Source organism: Tenrec ecaudatus, unplaced genomic scaffold (assembly GCF_050624435.1).
Source record: "Tenrec ecaudatus isolate mTenEca1 unplaced genomic scaffold, mTenEca1.hap1 Scaffold_246, whole genome shotgun sequence".
In the NCBI taxonomy this organism is placed as follows: domain Eukaryota; kingdom Metazoa; phylum Chordata; class Mammalia; order Afrosoricida; family Tenrecidae; genus Tenrec; species Tenrec ecaudatus.
Window position 1 is genome coordinate 443552 of NW_027458640.1, and position 22045 is coordinate 465596.

Consider the following 22045-nt stretch of genomic DNA (forward strand, 5'->3'; position numbering starts at 1 on the left):
CTTCGGATGTGTCAGTCTGGCTACTGCAATGTGAGGATCTTGTCAGTTGACTGCCTTTCTCAGGATATTCTGGATCCAAAAGCACTCTTTAGTAGCTGGTGTCCTGCAACACGCCCTGTGGCTCATGCTGAACACGCAAACTGCTTGTCATATGCATGATATTGAATACAGCAAGAAACAACAAAAAACACCTACTCCCTGCCTTCAAGGAGATTTCAGCTCACAGCACAGCCTTATTTCTCTATGTTTGCTGTTCTTCAACTGCAGCACAAAGGAGGGATGCTTGCAAACCTCCCTCCCTGCACTGGCCACAGAGTGAAACCACTGGCTGTGAGGACTGCTGCCTACTCTGATGGTGAGCCGGCTCTGTCTCTTCTCTGTGAGCAAACTACTGTTGCACACAGAGCCTGTGTGTGAGCTGAGCTTTTGTCAGTGACTTACGACACTGGTTTAACAGAAATCAACAGTTATATGTGTGCAGTACACAAGAAGGGGAGTAATTCAACTTGAAGGGAGAATAAGGTTATTTTTATAAAAGAACCTTGTAAATTGAAGCACAATCAGGAAAAATATATTTAAAAGGAAAACCATTAACATGTTAATAAAGATTTTTAAAATAATATAAAAGATGTCACAGAAAAGGATGATATAATTAAAATGAGAATACGATATATGAAGTTTTGTGGAGACCAGGATGATGGAAAAAATAGAACAATTTTTAAAAATAGAACAATTCCTGATAATAATATGAAGTATGATTAAACACAATGCAGAATACACAGAAAACAAATTAATGGACATAAATAAACAAAACAAGATGCAAATTCAGAAATTCGATAACTATAAGCCATTGGCGCCGTTGAATCCCGAATCACAGTGATTCTAGGACAGAGTAGAACTGCTCCGTAGGGTGTCAGACACTGTTAATCTTTTGGAGGAGCAAACAGCCTCATCTTTCTCGCTTGGAGGAGCTGGTGATTTCAAACTACTGACATTGAACTTTGCATCCCAATGTAAAATAGATAAAAAGATGGCAAAATGAAAACCTGTGCCAGAGGAGGCTAAGAGTTAAGTGAGAAAGCCCTAATTCCAACAGGAAATCCTCCCTGTCATCCATCTGTGCCTGTCTAAGGCTGGGTTCTCTGCGCCCCCTGCTGCCCAGTGTCTTCCCTGCAGGGGAGGTTTGTGTCTGGGCTCACACTGACTTCCCCTCACTGTGCTCCTTGCACAGTAATACGTAGCCGTGTCCTCAGCGGTCACGGAGCTCAGCTGCCGGGAGAAATGATTCTTCAATGTGTCTCTGGTGATGGAGAGTCGGCTTTGGAAGGATGGGTTATAACCTGTATTACCACCATAATCTATGCACCCCATCCACTGCAGCCCCTTCCCCGAGGTCTGGCGGATCCAGCTCCAACAGTAACCACTGTTTGTTATGGAGAAACCAGAGACAATGCAGGTGAGGGACAGCTTCTGGGAGGGCTTCACCAATCCTGGACCCGACTCCTGAAGCTGCACCTGGGACAGGACGCCTGCAAATTAAAAAAAAATATTCCATGTCAGTCACTTGAAGTCATAACTATCTCCATAGACCCAGGTCGGATATCTGAATCTCTCACCTTGGGGAACTGTCACCAGGCACAGCAGAACACACAGCAATAGCATCTTTAGACCACAGCTCTGTTTCCCAAGAGACCCACAGCCCTGTCTGAAGAGAACTGATAGTTTTCCCACCCCAAGGGTGAAATTGTACCCTAGTGCCTGAAAGATAATTTGCATATGAGGGAGTCCTGTCCTTATAAACAGAAAGTGATAGAGGCCAGGCCCCCCTTTATCTTCTGAGCCCATGGTACGGTAACTGTTTGAACTCATATGTTAAGCAGGGACCCTCAGTTCTTGCTTCAGCCCCATTAACACTTTGGCAGAGTTGGGGGGTTGGGTGTTTCCAGTTTGTTAGGAGGATGCACATCCACACCCAATGTACATGGTTCTATCTCAACCATGTCACCCATGCACTCCCTCTGCAAAGGGCCAAATTACTGGTGCCTCAGCCATTGTTATCTGAGTCTTTGCCGCTGCAGTTTCAGCCACAGGTGTGGGCCCTTTGGCGTGGACCGCCTCTCTCCTCTCTGGCTCCTCCCCAAGCCCCGCCCCAAGCCGGCCAGGCCCCGCCCACCCCCTCACCAGGCGCCTGTGCTGGCATCTCAGCAGAAATGGGCGGGGAAAGAGCTGCCTTGAGAGGAAGTGAAGGCAGACCCCTACCCCTCTCTGACCCCGCCAGCTCCTCCCACCCCGGGTCACGCCCAGACAGGGCCGGAAGTGGCGGTGTCTTATTCTGAACTGCAACTCACTGCAAGGATTCCACTGTCGGTACTCTGCTTGGGGTGCCAGAGAAGCGCCCACAGCCTGAGCACCCTGTTGCCGGCGCTCCCAGGTGGGAGGCTCTGGGCTCCGGGACATGTATGTGGGCGGAGGCTATTTTAGTCCAGCTGACTAGGGTGCAAGCGCCCTTTCTCTCCCCCAGGAACCCTGCCGGTGCTTCTCTTGGTGAGAGGTAGGCGGGTGTCCCTAAGGCCAGTCCTATTTCCCCGCTTTCGGATTGGGTGGGGTTCATGGTGGGAGTCCCTGTTGGAGAAAGGGGATCACGGCTGGGGTTTTGGGGTCCGGGTTCCCAGATTTGTTGCTTTGTGAGTTTCCTAACCCCCCTCCCTTGTTTCCTTCCACACAGCGATGCCTGCTCCCCGAGACTCCTTGCACCTCCTCAGCTCAAAGGTGAGCCCCGGGGTCTTGTTCTGCTGACCTCCCTCTGGACCCGATCAGAGTCTGTTCTAGGCACAAGATTTCTTGCTGAGTTCGTGACAGAAACGTCTTCCCTGGCTTTAAAATATTGGTCGCGGCCCTTTTTTTTCTTAACCCCTTGTTTAGAATTCTATCTATATATTACTATGGTTTTTTAAACCATTCCCATTTCCTTTCCTTGGTATTCTTTATTGCTTCTGTTGGGTTCAGTTTGTGAAGCACAGAAGGAGTGGATATCTGGAGATGAAATAACATGCGATGGTTTGTAAGGATGTCTGGGTGGGGTCGGGGTGGGTGGCTGGCGGAGTTGGGCACTAAGAATGAAGGATTGAGGGGACTGAACACTAGAACTGAAAGTGACTAATAAGCCTTTTTAAAGGCGATTGAATCATGGTGGGAAAATAGACAATATGAAATCGATTGTGGTAATGATTTTGCAGTGCTTAAGATGGCTGAACTATGGAATTGTGGGAATTTGTGGGATATGTGGATTCAGTGCCCCAAAAAGTGTTAAAGAAAAAAAGAAAGTTCTCCATCACAAAAGCAATCTAACTAAACTATGCACAGAAGAATCAAAAAAAACAAACTGAAACAAAGAAACAAAAAAAAAGTAATGCTAAAGTACTTGACTTCTATTTTGGGGATGAAAATGGAAGTGACCCTGAAATGGGCCCTTGGGTTATGAACGTTGTGAGGCTGAAGGACAATTTACTTTACCAGAGTGCAGCGAGAGCTGGCCAGCCTGCCTGCAGGGCAACAGCAGGCGCACAGTTGCCAGGATGTCCCAGGCTTTGATGGTGGAGCAGTTTGGAATGTGCCAGTTGAGATGCCTGGTAGGCGATGAGCCCACAGTTGTCGATCAACGAGTGCACGATGTCCATGGCCCTGAATGAGATGCTGAAGTCCAAGGGGACTTACTGGAGCACCTTGTGCACATACACAAGAGTAAGCCTCTGCTGCTGCACTGGCATTTCTTACAGTGCTCCCTCTGAGCCTTAGCTAGAGTCTCCATGGACTTATCAGGGTCAAGTGGGTTGTTTGACTGGGACAGTACACCTGGCAAAGGTAATGTAGGTGTCTTAAGGTGAGCTGAGGGAGGACAGAAACCTCCCCTGGAGCAGAAGGGCTAAAGCTTGCTGGATCTTGATTTTCAGGAATATAGACTGTGAAAGCAGGACCTCCAGATTCCTCTGACCTTTTGGGTTTTCAGCAGGAATTGCTGGAAAAGTTACCACAGGGATAACTGGCTTGTGGTGGCTAAGTGTTCATAGTGATGTCACTTTTTAATCCTTCAATGTTGGAATGATTTGATCTGATCTCCCCTGTAAGATGGGGGTGGAGAGAGAAGGGCTGGGTTAGAGGAGAGAGGAGGGAGGACAGAGGAGCGGAAGGAGGAGAAAGAGAGAGATTGGAGCAGCTTCCACACACCCTGATGGCCCCTAATCTGGATTCCCAGGCTGCCCCCTGCCCGACAAGGTGGGTATACCAGCCACTGAGTGGGGACTTAATTGTTTTTCTAGACACTACGTAGGTGGTCGACTGGTAGATCCTATTAGGAAAACACGTTGGAGATGCTCACATTGTGCACTGTGTGTCAGCATGCCAGTTGGATCCCTGGCCCACTGTCGGCGCTCTCCAACCCTGGGGTCCCCAGGCTCTCCCTCCTGTTCTCACAAACTTTTAAATAGTTGAGTTGGATTCCATTTTAGTTTCTTAGATCTTATCATTGTTTCAAAATGTTTCACAAAATGTCTATTTTCAATTCTATTATTTTACTTACATGATTTTTGTGTGTACATATGTGCATGTGTGTGTACCATGCACACGTTTTTGTAGTATCCTTTTGGATCACCACTAAGGAGGTCGACCAGTAGTCTTGTTCGGAAATATGTGTGCTACCTGCCAAGTGCGTATATAAATCCGCTATTCCTGTTTGTGCCCATTTTAGCCCTGCAGCCGGGCTGGCCAGCTCACTATTCGCTAGCAAACAGCATCACCTCCTCCTCCTCTTGTGTTTTAGGAGGGTATCGGTGTGTTGGAAAGATAGTCAGCATCTTAATATATAAGAGTTAATAGTTTGGGAGTTGGAGATTAGCAGTTAATCACTAGGGATTTAAGTACCAAATTATTTTTGAGTGTTGAAATGTAGCCTACAACTTTTTTACATTTACTAGCTATAGCATTTATCACCTATTTGGCATCTTTTTATATGAAATCATCAATTTATGATGAAGAAGGAATTTTCATTTGTTTCTGGAAGTTTTTCTTCCTTTTATTAATTCTTTTTTTCTGATTAATTTAGCTAGTACAATTTTTAATATGAGTGGTGGAAATGGACACGTATGTTTATGCTGATTCTGAGGTAGTGTGAATTTTTTCCTCTTCTACATGTGAAATTTGCAGTTTTTTTCATGAATGTGTATTAGCATATTGGATTTGACCTATTTCATGTTAGATTTGTAGTTGTTTTTAACGTGAAAAGCTTTTGACTTTGTTTAGTATGTATTCTGTGTCTATTTAGATAATTGACTTTCCCCCCCATCAGTAGACATATCTGAGTGTTTATTTTCTTGTGTTAATTCAGTTCTGGGATGAATTAGAATTAATCATGATACATACTTATTTTAATATATTATCTGTCTCAGTTTCCTGCTTTTAATGTAACTTTTTCATTCAGATCCCTTATCAACACTGGTCTACAGTTTTCTTAAAGTATCATTATCTGACATTGGTCTCAGGTTACTTCTGGTCTCAGAGATGGTGTTACTAAGTACTCTCTCAAAACTATTGTTATGTTGGAACCCAATAAGTTGAACTTAAACAACAAAACAGTAAAAAAAAAGTGTTTATTCATCTTTTGTGAATACTCTGCCAAAATTTTTAGTTTTCATGTATCATACAGTTAGGCTGGAAGTTTCTCATGACATTTTATTTTGATTCAATTGATTATAGACCTTCTAAACATACTGAAATCCAGTGAGTTAACTATTGTCAGTCTCTTGCTCTGCTAGATCTCTGATCTTCCAGCTGAACCCTCAGTGTACAGGACTACATGATTCACAGTTTCCTTGAAAGACAAATAGCTACTCAAAACTTAGTGACTTTGGTGTATGTGCTTGGCTGGGGAGCCAATGGGGCGAAGCTACCATCTGTGGGATTATGACTGAACGCCTCTAAGTCAGAATCCCGCCCAGGAGGAACGATACGGCAGCGCCGCGGAGCCTCGGTTGGCCTCGGATAGCTGGTGCTCTGCCGTCCCCGCCGGCAGGCGGGCCACGAGCGCATCCGCCTCGGCGGGCCACGCGCTTGCCCCCGCTGTGCTTCGGAACCGGGGTCTGGTACAGAGTGCCCCACGTCCCGGGAAACGGGTCGTGGCCGGAAAGGCGGCCGCCCCCTCGCCCGTCACGCACCGCACGTTCGTGGGGAGCCTGGTGCTAAACCATTCGTAGACGACCTGCTTCTGGGTCGGGGTTTTGTACATAGCAGAGCAGCTCCCTCGCTGCGATCTATTGAAAGTCAGCCCTCCACACAAGGGTTTGTAAAAAAAAAAAAAAAACAAAACTTAGTGACTGTGCTGCCCTTAGACTAGAGCTCATGTTTGTGAAAATACTCTGCCATCTGGCATGCTGTGAGGCCCTTAGAGAACTGCCTTCAGCTCACCAGAAGAATGGATTAATGAGGGGTAGGAATGCCTCAGTGATTTCGTTGTCACCTTGTTTGTTCCAATTTTATTAACTGAAGAAACCTCTTCCCGTTTTTAATGAGAGAAATAATACCTTATGTAAACACACACTAATGTCTTTGTGTTTGTGCTGGATGCATATTTGTGGATTCTGAGACTGTTATGTCAGCTGTCATTGAGTCAATTCGATTTCACAGGGACCCATTGCACAACAACAAAGCACTGCACTCTCCTGTGCCATCCTCACAATTGAGGATGAATGTATGTTTTTAAAAATTTAATTAATTTATTTATTTTAACTCATTTTATTAGGGGCTTATACAGCTTGTATTACAATCCATGCATACATCCATTGTGTTAAGCACATTTGTACATATGTTGCTATCAATTGTTTTTAAAAAATTTTCTTTATACTTGAGCCCTTGGTATCAGCTCCTCGTTTTTTTCCTCCCTCATGAAGCCATGATAATTTATGTTTTTATTGCTTTTTCGTGTCTTATATTGACCGATGTCTCCCTTCCACCCCTTTTCTGTTGTCCATTCCTGAGAAGGAGTTATATGTAGATCATTGTGTTTATTTCCTCCTTCACCCCCCACCTACTACTTACCCCCCTGGTATTGCTACTCTGATTATCAGTCCTGCTGGGTTTTATCTGCCCTTGATTCCCTGTGTTTCTAGCTCTTATCGGTAACCATGTGCTTTCTCTAGTCTAGCCAGAATTGTGTGGTAGGTTTGGGTTCATGATAGTGGGGCGGGGAGGGGGGGGTGGGGGGGGGAGGGAGCACTAAAGATGTAGAGAAAAGTTGTATGTTTCATTGGTGCTATACTGCACCCTAACTGGCTCTTCTCATCCTTTCACCTTTTCTGATAGGTTGGTTTATTGTGCCAACTTGGGCAATAGGAACATTGTATTAATAATGTTGCAGTTTGATTGGAGGGCAAATAGATAAATGGCTAGGCAAATCCTGCCTCTCTCTCTCTCTCTCTCTCTCTCTCTTGCTCCCTTCTGATCAGATCAGGGTGTGCCTGCTAGTTCTCTGCCCCAACTTGTGAGCTACACTAACAGTGGGACTGCCAACCTGTGGATCATGTCGCTAGAACTTGAGATTCCTTCGAGAAGTGGTTCATCATGTTGCTGGTTTATACATCACTTGAGCTTGGGACTGTTGGATCCTATTGTCTTGCTGACTGTTGATGACCTGACCTTCTGTTTGCTTCCTGTGTCCACACTGCCTGCATTGCCCTACATAAGACTCACCTGTCTGCTTCCTTGACCTTGGACCCAGGGGCTCTCATGAGTTGAAGGATTTCCAGTATATTAAATGTTTCATGGAAGTGAGATGAACTGAGCATTTTGTACAGCTGTGTGGACTAATTAGCTGCTATATTCTTTTGTGCTTTATATGTCTATCCATTATATATAATACATAATAATATATAATGATTATATATATTATATAGAATGATTTTATATATCATGATTATATATAATATATATAATAGATGTATACAGCACATAAATATATATACATATACATGTATATATATTTACAAGTGTCCTGGTTTAGTTTATAAAATACCCTTCTGTAAGGGGGTGTCCACTTGCCTACAGATGGACTGTATGTCTCATTCCATACTCCCCCTCTTTGACATTGATAGGATTTTTTGTTTTGTGTCTCTGATGCCTGATCCCTGATCCTATTGATACCTCATGATCACACGGGTTTGTGTGCTTCTTCCATGTGGAGTTTGTTGCTTCTCAGCTAGATGACCTTTGGGACCCCAGATGCTATTATTTTGATAGGCAGACAGCATCAACTTTCTGCACCATTTTGTCTTAATTGATTGTGTCAGGAAGCTGAGCATCACAGAATGCCAGGTTATTAGAGCAAAGTCTCCTTTCATTGAGGGAGTACTGGAATAGAGGTCCAATGTCCGTCTGCTACCTTAATACTTAACATTTAAATATATGTACATAGATTTATTTCCATTTCATCATATATATTTAAATATGCAAATGACTGTATTTAGAAATTTATAAATGCCCTTTGTCTCCTAGTACTTTCCTCTATTTCCTTTTACTTTCCTCTTGTCCCACTATCATGTTTGGCATTCATCAGTTTTCAGTAATTCCTCTCATTACATTGCCCTTGATCACGCCCTACCAGGCATCCCAGAGTATCTTCGACATCGATTTTAGGATTTTAGATTACTTGTGTCCTTGACCCCAGGTTAACAACCACTTCCTTTCCCCCGCTTCCCCGTCTCCTGTATCCCCCCCCAGAACCATCAGCCCCATTGTTTTCTCCTCTGGTGTGTTTATCTTGCCTATCTTATCTAGATAGACATGCAAAGACAATAGTAAGCACAAACACAAGACAGAGCAAAACAAACAAAAAACAACTATTGGAGAAAAAGAGAAAAGACTAGAAATCGTCCCAGGTTTGTTTTTTGACCATTAAGAGTATTTTACTATCGGTTGAGTTTGATGTGGTACCATGCCTTGGCCACACACTCTATTTTTTAATTTCCCGGGCACTTCATTGCTTTGCTCCCCTTGCTGCTCTGTTGCATGCCCTTAGCATTTTGCCCCAGTGTGGTGGAGTCAGATCGAGCACATTTCCCACACTGTGCCACTAGTGTTGTCCCTCATAGTGCTATGGGTCATTGAGGGATGTTGTGTCTTGTGGTGTGGCTGGGCCTATGGTCCTCTCTGTGCATTGGCCAATTTGAGCAAGAATATCATGCTTGGGGTTTGGTGGGCCGTGATGTGAGGGTGAACAAATTGTCGCAGTCACTTTGTTAATCCATTTAGTAGAGGGATTCATGTTTTTCACTGCCCTTCGTCTTTTGCAAACAGAATATCCTTTTCAAGGAATGATGTTTTCTGATAATATGTCCAAAGTATATAATATGAACTCTCACCATCCTTACCTCTAAGTAGCACTCTGTCATTACTTCTTCCAAGACAGACTTGTTTGTCCTTTGCCTGTCCATGGTAAGTGAGATATTCTTGACCAGAACCACAATTCTAATGCATTCATTGTTCCTCAGCCTTCCTTTGTCCATCTTTCAAATGCACATGAAATCAATTGACAATAGCATGTTTTGGTCAGGTGAACCGAGTCCTCGAGGTAATATCTTTTCCTTTCAATACTCTAAAGAGGCATAGTTCAGCAGATTTAGCTAATACAGTGTAACTATTGATCTCTTGACTATTATTTTCAGTATTCAGGGTTTTTGTTTGGTCTTTTTTCCATAAGCTAACCAATTTTCTGGAAGGAGTTAAAATTTACTCAAGCTTTAGATTAAGAATTTTGATAAATGAGAGGCTGTCAGAGCCAGCCGACTAGTCAAACAGTCCTGAAAGGGGGAGTGATGATTAAGGAAAAAGGAGAGACAAAAAGTATTGGGAGGGCAACAGGGAATACTGAAGCCTGGAGTTTATTTTACATATTTTTTTATCCATGCAGATACAACCGGGGTTAATTATCTCATTGTTAAGCAACTACATTTGATACATTTGCATACTTCCTTGTTCTTGTTTTTAAGTGTCTATTCTAAACATAAAGTCGCAGAAGAAATCACACAATGATACATAGGTCATGAGAATTCTGTCCTTTCAAGGCTGAGTCTTAATGGCCTTCAACAACTCCCCCTTTTCTATTTACTGAAGGTGTCTTTACTCAAAATGTCGGCAACTGACTGTGCCTGTCTTAGGTTGTGGAGTCCTCAAATCACCCTTACCTGTCATCAGTCACAGTCCTGTTGGTGACTATGACCCGTGTTAGTTTGGGAAACTCAGACTCCATCTTACGCATCTCTGACTAACCAGCCTCCGTCTTACACCCCTGTTTGGGGAGGGGGCAAAGTGCACAGGTGTACTTCATGAAGCTTTGTTCTTAAGTCCAATAATTCAACCATAACCCTGTGCAGTATCATAGGGAGTATGCATGAGATCAACAATACACACACTCCCGCTCTGACTAGAGACATAAGCATGTGAGGTAGGCCTCTGAGATTTCCTAATGAAGGGAAAGCAACTCAAAAGTGCTGGAGCCAATCCTCAGCAAGTTTAGCGGCATCAAAATCAAGAGACTTAGCATATTTTATGGCTAATATTTTTTGATGGAGTTGTAATAAATCTAAAGACTCATTAGTATTGTGCTATGTACCTTGAAGATGGTTCTTCACTTTAATCCAGCTATACTGACTGTTATTGTACTATTTAGGTGTAACACAGATCCATGTACGTACAGCATGGCACTGTAGACTAGACCTGGCCTTAAGCCCTTGCACCTCATCTCCTAAATACATGACCATGTCATAAAGAGCATTTACTTTTTGTTCTAACTTCCTGTCTATATCTTCTTGAGTTCCCAACACAGTAGTCACATTTTTGGATAATTCATTTACACAGTGGGCAGTTTGTATGATTTGTGAAAGTACAATTGCTGCAGTAGTAGCAGTAGCACCTAAACTTAGTATATGTAAAATACTTGCTATAAGCAAACCTACAAAGCACATGGGTCTGGTTAATGCTTTTCAATCTCTTCTAATACCTGTAACCCTCTTTCTGAACACCAAGCCCCAGTAATATTCACTGGTAGCATAACAAAAGAAGATTGATACAAAATGGCGATGATAATATCTTCAGGGGACCAGGTAATAAAAGTAGACAAATTACAATTATTACAAGACATGTTAAACTTAGAATCATCATGATCTATAGTAATATTCCCTGCCAAAAGTACATAAGGCGATGGTACGCAGGCAGTAACGTTTCCCTGCGGTCTGGAGGAAGGGCCCATAAGCTTCGTGTCCACTAAAGCAGCCCCTATTTTCCACCATTGAATTTGTGGAAAACCCGAGTCTGACCACCAAAGTCCTACAGACAGCCCCCTTTCCCATTCAGCAGTGTTTTTTTTTAGTATTGTCCTGGTTGCGAGACCAAGCTATGATATATAATTCCTTTGAGATATTATACCTGATGGGCTTGTCCGTGAGACACAATCTCTACAATATGCTTTTATTCTTTTGAGTCTCTAGTCCACAAGGGGAAAAAGACTGCGGAGTGGGTGAGATTACATTTCCTTCACTTTGTACAGGGAGGGCATGAGTCATTAACTCACACCTTGATTTCCGGACCTTCCCAGACAGGAGGATATAAGAAGGGTAAATCAGGAACAGAAGCCTATACTGCTCACTGAGCAATGTCCTCAGAAACACACCGAGGCAAATTACCATCCGCATGGTTTGCAAACCGCACCAACTCTTCAGGCAGCCACCGTGCTCCCTCAGCATCCTGCGTAAAAACACAAACATGCCCTCGTCCCCATATTAATACCGGTTCGGGGCCAACCCTTGAGGCAAAACAAGCCAATGAGATCTCTTCATAGGCTCTTTGAAGTTGGTGGAAGGGACGCTAAAGGCAAATCTTTTACAATCATTTGGATCCAAGGGCATGGTATAAAAACAATCTTTTAAATCTAAAATGATCTCATATGTATTGGCTGGAATAGCAGAGGGGGAAGGGAGCCCAGCCTGCAGGGCTCCCATAAGTTCCATAGTATTATTAACCCTCCTTTACTGTTTTTCCTTACAAAGCAGCTGCTGTCGCAAGCCCCTGAGTAAAGAAAGGTCCAATGTCCAAGCATAGTCTGATATATTCGGACATGTTGCCCTTTTTTCTAAAAGGTCTCAGCACTGCCTGGCATTTTCAAAAGCCAATTGTTTCCATTCTGTGAGGGCAAGTACCACGATGGAAAGTGTATCTAATAAAGATTGAGTAAAAGGGTACTCGGGACATATTGGTCACAAGCAACCTTGAATTCTTTTAGCTGTTTGAAAGGAATAGGAGTATGATCTCTCATCAGATTACCCTGGGCATCCTGTCACTCAGTTACAGGGAACTGCATACTGAACTCCCCTATAGCCTCTCCTTGTTTTGCTGCATGTGCGGCAGCACTAAGCATAGATCCTTTCCTGGAGCCCCAGTCACAACCAGTGCTGCAACTGGCAAGTCTTCTAGAAAAGGATTCCTTTCACTGAATGCACTCTGAAGCCTCTGAAATACCTTGGCCCCATTAAGTTTTGGCACCCATTCATGGGACTCTATCTCAGAGTGCTTTTCTATTAACTTGACTTGCATTTCCCTCATCTTTGCTGCTAATGATGCATAAGCTTCCTCCCAGTCTACCACCTTTGTTTAATCTGGGCAGGACTTCTGAGTATCTTGCACCAGGTTTTGATTCTCAGGTTGAAGTGCCTCGGAGGCAGCGAAAATACCCAAATCCTCATCATGATAATGTGCCACCTTGTCCTCTAAGGGCTCCACATCGCCTGGGTCAAGGGGTTCCTCATCCTTGCTTTCAAAGCCCTCCAGTTAACTTTTCAGTGACTTCAGTGGTTGAGGAGGAGGCAGAGGCGCAGAAGGAAGTTTACTTTCACTTTTGTTTGAGCATGCAAATTGGTGTTCAGGCTGGAGTCCCTCATGCCTGTGGTACAGGCTATCCCTAACTAAATCCCATAAGCTAAACGTGTCTATGGGAACCTTCTATGTCCATTAGTGGTGTAGTGATCTTTTAACCATTTCCCTACTTTTTGCCAAGTTTCAATATTTACAGTCCCTTCCTCAGGAAACCAAGGACATACCTTAACCACAAAATCTAAAAACTTCTCTATTCTTTGGTAGCTTACTTTTGCTCCTCTAGCTTTTAACATATCTTGAAAAATATTTACAAAAATCTGTTTGCTATTTCCTTGCCCCATTTTTCTCCCAATAGCTACTCACGTCACCACCAATCTCTTTGTGTACACCTTTGTAATCCACGGTGTCCTTCACTTTGTCCCCCGTTTTCAGTGTCCCTGGTTTGGGTGCCACTCTTGTCCAAGCCAGCCAATGAGTTGAACAGTCCTGAAAGAGGGAGTGAGACAGAATTTATTGGGAGGGCAATAGTGAATACTGAAGCCTCGCGTTTATTTTTCATACTCCTTTTAACCATGCAGAAACAACCTGGGGTTAATTATCTCATTGTTAAGCAAGCATATTTGGTACACATAGCAACTCTTGTGACCTATTTTCCCAGAGCTTGCACACGTTCTTGTTCTTAACAGTCTGTTCTAAATGTAAACTCACAGAAGAAATCAGCAAACAGTGACACATAGGTCTTGAGACTTCTCAGCCGTTTCAAGGCTGAGTCTTTATGGCCTTCAACAAGGGTCCTAGAATCCAACCTTGTTCTTCAATCTGCCTGCCCCAGAGCTCTGAAATTGGAACCTGGACTTATAACATAGGGGAATGGTGAGCCTTATATTCCACATATGCATGATGAGTGGGTAGGAGAAATTTTATGAAATGTGTATTTCTCTAGTAGGCTGATTTGCAGATTAGTTTTATAGGGGCACTAACCTACACCTCTGTCAGATAACTGCCACTTCACACCTCCTTGCCTTAGAAACTCACTGGTGCTTGCAAAAGGCCAATGGTAATGATATCCAAGTAGCCACTCAGGCTAATGCCTCCCCACTTGATCGAAGCACAGCCTCTTCCCTCCACACTCATTTTGTCTTCCTACCCATTCAGCCTCCTGGTGGAGCATGTTTTACAAGCTCATGCCCACACACTAGCTATCCACCCTCTTCCTAGAAGCCCAAGTCTATGGATGGGACATCCTAGAATACAAGTGAATAAGCCCTTTCCAACAGTTTGTGTTGTTTGTCATCAGTTGAACATTATTTAGAGAGCTTGAACCTCATGCTCTGGGCAAAGATGACGGAAGATAAGTTATCTCTTTCCTTGATCCATCTCATTTACCTTCAAGCTTCAGCCGTCACCTTGGCTCTTGGCATTACCCATTTACCTACAACTAGGCATTCTTTGAGTATAGCATGCATCCTTTTACAAAGGCTTTATCATTGCCATCTGTAAACACAAGAGCTGCAGAGAGGAGAAAATAAGCATCCCCCTTGGCCTGTTTCCTAGTTAAGGCTGTCTCTGCATTGACCAGCTCACCTCTAGGATTTGCTGTTCATGTCCCTCTGTCTCTTATTGTCCACTTCAAAAAGAAGTTTCACTGATTAGCACACTCTGCTGTGCATATTACTATGGGCCTCTAATGGATTCCCCAGCCTAAGTCATTTCTTAACACTCAGTAGATTATTCAAGGAGATGCGAGCTCATAAAGTTTGATGAAGAGCCCAGATGAGTTGGAGTGAACACACACTAGCAGGAAACTCACAAAATGACATTTGTATTCTAACAGTCATATTAACATACACATGCATATTGTGAACAAATTAGCACATCTACTACAACTAACAAATCTTCATATAATACCCTCAGATTAATAAATACACATGCATTTACTTAAGAAAAACCACAAAGACACACTAAAATATACTAGAATTATAATAATAAAATAAATGCAGAACAGACTACAAGTTCTGTCACATTGTATAACATCTTAAGGCAATGTGCTAGCACACACAAAACACACACAAAAGCACACACAAAAAATAAAGTGCATACAAGAACATACACTGAGCTACAAGAATGTGGAGGTCTGTGGTAGGGACATTTTCTCTGCAGGTAGAGGAAATAGGTACCTAATTTAACTAATCCTTCTTAGGCTCCTCTACATTTCTCCCCTGAGGGCCCCTTTTATCTGTGGGCTTTCAGTGACCCCTGAGCCCAGCCATATCCCTGTATTGGTGTTTGTGTCTGGGTTCCCACAACCTTTCCCTCTGTGTCCGACTCAGAAATACACGATCGTAACTACAGCAGTCACACTGCTAATTGAGGGAAAATCAGTTCCTGGTCATGTCTCTAGAGAAGGATATTCTGCTCTCAATAATATGTGGAGGCATAGCCACCCACAGAACTTGAAGGGAACCTGTGGGTGCCCTGTGCAGAATAGGACGTGTATAGCCCATGCACAAGGGGACATAGGGCACGAAGGGAGGTGAGTTCTGTGGAGGTACCTTGAGACTAAGCATAAAATGTGTCTTGTCTCCCTTTTCCCACTCTTGTATCAATATTCACAACTACTGAATTAAACAAACAGCCTTTGGAGAAAAAAAAAACGGACTCTAAAATCAGTCTGTGGTGGACAAGGGCAGACAGGAGCTGTGAATTAATAAAATGAATGAACTCAGAGAAGAAAGTCTCCGATTGGATGAATGGAGACAGGCGACTTGATATAGGATTGGGCTACTGGTGATAAGTTCTTGTAATATGTTGTCTGGAAAAATATATATACACACAAGCTAATAAAGTGAGATCCTTTGCACAGCAGGGACTGTTGTCCCAGGGAAGGAGGGAATACAGAAGGGGTATTGAATGCAAGGCATAAAGAGCTTGATGAAGCAGATGATGTGAACAGAATTCATCCTAGATGTAGGAATTACCAATTATATGGGAAATGTGGCGCGATTCAAGGGGAAAACGAAACAGAAACTAAGTTCAAAATCATCCTATCGTCACAGGGAGATTGGGTGAGTGTTTGAGAAAGATGTGAGGAGATGCACTGATTCCCTGAGGGATACCGAGAAGGAGAAGAATCCCCAGACACAACAGGAAGCCAGTGGTGAAGCTCCATCTGCAACTGCTCCTCGGTCTGAGACCTGTGCTCTGGGTCCTGAGGGCCCCTGCAGCCTAACCTCTTCCACTAGAGTACATTCGTGTCTTGGTTAACTCTGACTTCCCCTAACTGTATGCGTTGGTCTGGGTAGATTAGAGAAACAAATCCATAGACACACGCATATTGTGTATAAGAGATTTAATATAAAGGGCAATTGTACATTAAGAAAGCATCTCAACCCCAGTTAGGTCCAAGCCCATAAGTCCATAATTTGCACATATGTCGGATACCAATGTATAAATTCCTCTTCAGACTTATGAAGTACATGCAATGATCCAGAATGCAAGATGATCACAGGAAAGTGGGCAGAAAGTCTTTGGATCGAGTGGCATTGTAAGTTTCTCAGTGCTGATGGGGGCTCTACATGGATTCTCCAGCACCCAGGGCTTCATGAGGTAGATCCACATGGCTTCTACTCAGGGATGTCTCACAGGGGGTCACCCTTGTCAGTAGGGTGTCTCCCAGGGATTAGAAAGAGTGTCTTCCCCTCAAAGATGGAATATGGGATTTCCCAGAATTCTCAGGAGATCGAGATGCCCACACATAGGCGTCATTGGCTATGATCCAATTGACAGACTCCAACCCTTCCCTCTTTATCCTCTCAAGTCCCAAATTTACACCAGATTATATAACTACCACACTGTTGAGTCTTTTGCACAGAATTACAGAGCTATGTCCTCGAATTTCAGATTGTCCATTTGAAGTTATAGTATATCTTACTATTGTCTCTGGAGATGGTAAATTGGCCCTTCAGAGAATCTATGTGGCTTTTCCTACCAACACTATTAATGTATGAAACCCACTTCCGCCCATTCTCTGGGCCTAGGCAGACCCTCTGTGTATTATACACACAGACAGTGAATGCAGAGACAGCAGGGGAGAGTCTCAGAGAAGCCTCAGGCTGCCTAAAGTCTCCCTCAGATTCCATAGCTCCACCTCACACTGGACACCTGTAAACACACCGACATCCTGATGATGAAAATCATAACATATTCACTGCCTCTCACTCACGCCCCCTCATACACACTTTATCTGCATCAAAGCACCATTTGAAATTCCAAAAAGGAAAATTGAGCTCAATACAGATTCCATGGTGACTTGATGTGTTCAGTCCTGAATGTTGGCACCTGGGAATTCCAGAGTTGGAGCACCTCTCCAAGAACTTCAGAGTTGGGACTTGGATGGTTTTCATCAGCAGGGGAGATGTCTATTTGCATACCTTTTGCCTATATAGTCATAAGTAATGTTGAATGACTTCTAAGAGAGTCACTCCAAGAGTAGCTAAGGATGTTCTAGATATCTTGGAGAGCTCTGCGTGTGGAGTTCATTATGCGATGGGCTGCTAAATGCAAGGTCAATCATTTTAAATCTCCAATGGCTGTGCAGGGGAAAGAATGCTCTCCACACCCATGAAGGTTTACAGACGCAGAAGCCTAGAAGGGCAGTCCTATTCTATCCTATAGGGTTGTTATGAGAAAGAATTGACTTAATGGAAATGTCAACCTACAGTTAGAGACACTTCCTTGAAATGTGCCCACCTCCTCCCCACCCCTTTGTGTGGTGCTTATTCTTTTCTTGATGCAGTTAAATATTCCCCGTAGAAATATATATTTAATCTGACACAAGCTTCCCTTGTCTAATTCTGTTTTAAATTATCTTTTGGAAAGGAAATTCATATGCTAAAAGTAAAACCCTCATCATCACCTTCTAGACCTTCCCTAATTGTCCACTAGAGCTGAATATGACAGTGGCTCCTGAGTTTTGCTCCTTCCCTGCAGGTTTGTCTTGCCTTAATCAAGCTTGCCTTCCCTTCACAAATCTTTTGCACACCAAGAATTTTAAGGTATCAAGTTACACTTAGATGTTCTTTAAATGCTGAAGATCTCTACATCTCCCAGAGAAGCCAATGCTGTTCGTGAATTTGCATAACACATCAGGACGTTTCCAGGGCATCTTCCTAAAACTAGAGGAAGTCTCCCATGGTTAAGGAGTTGATTTTGTTCTCCAAATCTAGGTATTATGCTTTATAATACTAATGCTTTCTTTTTTATTAAATACTTTTATTGGGGGCTCTTATGGCTCATATCACCATCCATGCATTCGTCCATTGTCAAGCTCATTTGTACATATGCTGCCATCATCATGTTGGAAGTGTTTGCTTTCTACCTGAGCCCTTGATATCAGCTCCTCATTTCCCCCCTCCCTCTCCCACTCTTCTTCCTTCATGAACCTTGATAAATTATAAATTTTTATTTTACATTTTCCACTGTCTCCCTTCACCCATTTTTCCATTGTTTGTCCCACTGGGAGGGAGTTATATGTCAGTCCTTGTGATTGATGCCCCCTTTCTACTCCCATCTTCCCATTATCCTCTTGGTATCTCTATTCTCATTATTGGCCCTGAGGGTTTTATCTGTCCTGGATTCCTTTTGTTGTGAGATCTTAGCTGTAGAAGTGTACGTGCTCTGGTCTAGTCAGATTTGTAAGGTAGAATTGAGGTCATGATAGTGGGGGGAGAAGCATTAAAGAACTAGAGGAAAGTTGTCTGTTTCATTGGTGCTGTAGTACACTCTGACTGACTCTTCTCTTTCTTGTGACCCATATGTAAGGGGATTTCCAATTGTCTATAGATGGGCTTTGGGTCTCCACTGCACACACTTCTTCATTCACATGGATATGATTAAAAAATTTTTTTTTTGTTCTGGGTCTTTGATGCCTGATACATGATCACATGGACACTTCATGATCACACAGACTGGTGTGCTTCTTCCATTTTTGCTTCTCAACTACATGTCTGTTTGTTTATCTTCAAGCCAGTAAGACCAGAGCCACTATATCTTTTGATAGCAATGAACCATCAGCTTTCTTCACCACATTTGCTTATGCACCCAATTTGTCGACCGCCATCGTGTTGGGAAAGTGAGCATCACAGAATGCAGGGTTTTAGAACAAAGTGTTCTTACATTTGGGGAGTATTTGAGTTGAGGTCCAGTTTCCATCTTCAACCTTAATACCTAACATATCTATTTCCCTGCCATTACATATAAATATATTTACATAGGTATATGCCTATATTTAGACCTCTGTAAATGCCCTTTGCTTTCTAATTTTTCCTCCATTTCCTTTTACTTTCCTCTTGTCCCACTAACATGTTCAGTCTTAATTTGAGTTTCAGTAATTCCTCGCTCTGACTTTGCCCTCGATTAATCCCCACTAGGCATCCTATGCTTTCTCTCCAACGATTTTAGTTCATTTGTTGTTAACTTGACCTTGGGTTGGTTGATCCCCTCACCCCCACCTTCTATTCTCCCACCTCTCCTTCTCCCATGTCCCCCCGGGACCACTGGTCCTGTTTTTCCTTCTCTGAATTGTTTATCCAGTCTTCTATCTAGATCGACATGCAGAGACATTAATAAGAACAAAAACAAGGCAAAGCCAAACAAAACAACAGAGGAAGACAAAACCAACCGAACAAACAGAAATAACAACAAAAAGATAGCCAGTGACAAAACAAGAAATGCATATAAATCGTTGCAGGCTGGTTTTTGACTTTTAGGAATGCTTTCAAGTCGAGTCTGAAGGGGTGCTGTGTCACACTGTCCCCAACATCTAATTTTGGCATTCCCCGGGGACTTCATTGCTTTGCTTCCCTTGCTGTTGCATGCCCTTAGTATTTTGCCCCAATGTGATGGGGTCTGATCAGACACAAGTCCCACCCTGAGTCTCCAGTGTTGTCCCCCATAGTGATATGGTTCAGTTAGGGACATCATGTCTTGTGGTGTGACTGGCCCTATGATCCTCACTGTGCCTTATCTGCTATGAGCAGTAATATCGTCCTTGGGGATTAGTGGGTCAGGATGTGTTCTTCTCACACTCCTACCCTCTTCGCTTCTCCCGTGTGCTCTAATCACAGATGCACATGTCCCCAAGCTTCAGCTTCAGTTCTGTTCTCTGAATTGCCTTCTTTAGGTAGGGGTGGGGGGAAGGGAAGGGGGAGAGTCCACATAGTTGGGATTGGGGCAAGCGCCATTATATGATTTCTAATGACTATGAGACATTTTGATGCTTTATTAAGAATCTCAAAATGTCAGTTTCTCCAAGTTTCAAAAATACATGCAACTGTCAATTATTTCAGAAATGGTAAAATCAGGTTTGCTTTTGTTTTCTCTTCACAGGAGATATTTGGGCTGGGATTCACACACATATAGTTTCAACCTACAGTAACTGGTAAAAAAGAATTAGGATGGAGAGTAACTGATTGTGTTGAGAGAAGCACATGGAGGTCAGATTTTAACAGCCTAGAGAGATTATCGGTCCTTCTGGGATTGATTTCAACTTGTCCCAAGTGTGATTTCTTTCTCCCCTGTCTTCTCAGGAAGAACAAGGAATTTTAATTTTTAGGATCTTCCCTTCAGGAAAATAAGAGACATGAGAACTGTAGTTGCTGAAGTGTCCTTGAAGAGGTACTCCACGTGGGTGAACTGAGAAACTCCAGACACAAGAGGAAACAAACTTGGCATCCCCTGCACCTGCTCCTGTGGCAAAGATTGTGTCCCATGTACCCTGAGCTCCCTCTGCTGCCCAGTTAGTGTTGTGATGCTTGAGATGTTTGACCATTTAGCCTTCACTGTGTCTCCTGGTAAGTTTCCTACATTTACATGTCATTGTCCTCAGGTTTCAGATTGTTCACTTAAAGTACACCCAGCTGGTTGAGCTGTTGTGGTTTCAATGTATCAATATGTGAAAACTGAGTTGTTGCTAAGACTCTCATCACAAGACTTCTTTGCCACCTAACACAGGTTGTGTTTCCCAGAACCTGATAGATCTAGAAACTTGATATCTGCAGACCTGAAAGTTAGACATAGCACTTTGAGACATTGCACATAGCTTTCCCAACTCATGACTGGTCTGTAGCAGCTCTACCTGAACAATCACACCTAGGAATAAAGGGGGGGGATATAATTTAAAACCATTCTAAGATGAAAATCATTGTTTTTGACATGAAGGTGCTTACAGGGTAGGACATTCATGTCACCAGGAAGAATCCAGAAGGGTGTTACCTCCACAGGCATCTATGATCAACATGGTAAGGATGAAGACCTAAGAAGTCTGACTTTCATTTGTGACTTGGAGCTCTGTTACCATATTTTACTCTAGGTGATTCACGTGTGCTGTGCATGTGGAAGCAGAAGGAGGATGGTTCTGAGTAGGAGCAGCTGAGTAATGGCCTCTAGAGGGAATTTTTCTGACCTTTGTTCTGTGAGGTCAATCTCTACCCTTCATCATTTGCACTCACTATGGACAAACAATTTCTTCCTGAAAACCATGTGTAGATTTGTAGAAATGCAGACAGTTGGCCTGAGGTGTGAGCCATAACGAAGGGAATTCCTGGGGATACTATTATTCTTGGAATGTTTCACTTTCTCTCTGGGCAGCCCAGTTCTACCCTTAGTACAAGGGTACCCCATGAAATGTGCAGGCTGTAGGGTTAAAGTGGGAGGTAAAATGATGAACATTTCTGAGAATTTGCTTCTCTTCAAAACAAAACAAATCACTTTTATTGGCACTTTTCAAGTTATCGTATAATTCAATACCTCAATCATATCAAGAAGAGTTGTACAATCTCTACCACAGTCAATTATGGAACAATTTTCCCCTCCATAATTATTATTCATGTAATATATTTCACATACTTGCAAAAATGTATGTAACAAAACTTTCACCAGTTCAACAACTTCTGCATGTGTAATTCAGTGCCACTGAGTATTCTTTTCATGTTGTACAACCATTATTTTAATCACCCTGCATATTTTTCCACCACCATTAAAATTAATTCACTATCACCTAAGCAAAAATTCTTCCTCCTTCACACATGGTAACCATAGATCAAGTCCCTCCCCCCTTTCTTTTGTAATGTTCCTGATA

General features: G+C 43.0%; 1 long non-coding RNA gene across 2 annotated transcripts; it reads left to right on the top strand.

The window, feature by feature from the left end:
- Nucleotides 1-2326: 2326 nt before the first annotated feature.
- Nucleotides 2327-21490, top strand: LOC142436376 (uncharacterized). Of its 2 annotated transcripts, none has more exons than XR_012781918.1 (4): nucleotides 2327-2431; nucleotides 2726-2769; nucleotides 20496-20759; nucleotides 21127-21490. It is a non-coding gene; the product is annotated as an uncharacterized LOC142436376 (long non-coding RNA). The 2 variants fall into 2 exon arrangements; XR_012781919.1 differs by having other exon boundaries at nucleotides 21137-21490.
- The last annotated feature ends 555 nt before the right edge of the window (nucleotides 21491-22045 follow it).